Genomic DNA, 931 nt, shown 5'->3' on the forward strand with positions numbered 1-931 from the left:
ACCACAGTGTGACATCACAGCAGCAAGATGTGTGACCTGTTGCCACAAGAAAAGGGCAACCAGTGAAGAACAAACACCATTGTAAATACAACCCATATTTATGATGATTTATTTTCCCTTTTGTACTTTAACTATTTGCACATCATAACAACACTGTATAAAGACATGAAACGTCTTTATTCTTTTGGAACTTTTGTGAGTATAATGTTTACTGTTAATTTGTATTATTTTTTTCACTTTTGTATATTATCTACCTCACTTGCTTTGGCAATGTTAACATATGTTTCCTATGACAATAAAGCCCTTAAATTTAAATTTAAATTGAAATTGAATTGACAGATGGATCCAGGTAGTGGATCAGGAGACGACCGATGGGTCCAGGTAGTGGATCAGGAGACGACCGATGGGTTCAGGTAGTGGATCAGGAGAGGACCGATGAGTTCAGGTAGTGGATCAGGAGAGGACCGATGAGTTCAGGTAGTGGATCAGGAGACGACCGATGGATCCAGGTAGTGGATCAGGAGACGACCGATGGATCCAGGTAGTGGATCAGGAGAGGACCGATGGGTTCAGGTAGTGGATCAGGAGAGGACCGATGAGTTCAGGTAGTGGATCAGGAGAGGACCGATGGGTCCAGGTAGTGGATCAGGAGACGACCGATGGGTTCAGGTAGTGGATCAGGAGAGGACCGATGGGTTCAGGTAGTGGATCAGGAGAGGACCGATGGGTCCAGGTAGTGGATCAGGAGACGACCGATGGGTTCAGGTAGTGGATCAGGAGAGGACCGATGGGTTCAGGTAGTGGATCAGGAGAGGACCGATGGGTCCAGGTAGTGGATCAGGAGACGACCGATGGGTCCAGGTAGTGGATCAGGAGACGACCGATGGGTTCAGGTAGTGGATCAGGAGAGGACTGATGGGTTCAGGTAGTG

The sequence above is a fragment of the Oncorhynchus mykiss genome, chromosome 6 (assembly GCF_013265735.2).
Source record: "Oncorhynchus mykiss isolate Arlee chromosome 6, USDA_OmykA_1.1, whole genome shotgun sequence".
NCBI classification, from domain to species: Eukaryota; Metazoa; Chordata; class Actinopteri; order Salmoniformes; family Salmonidae; genus Oncorhynchus; species Oncorhynchus mykiss.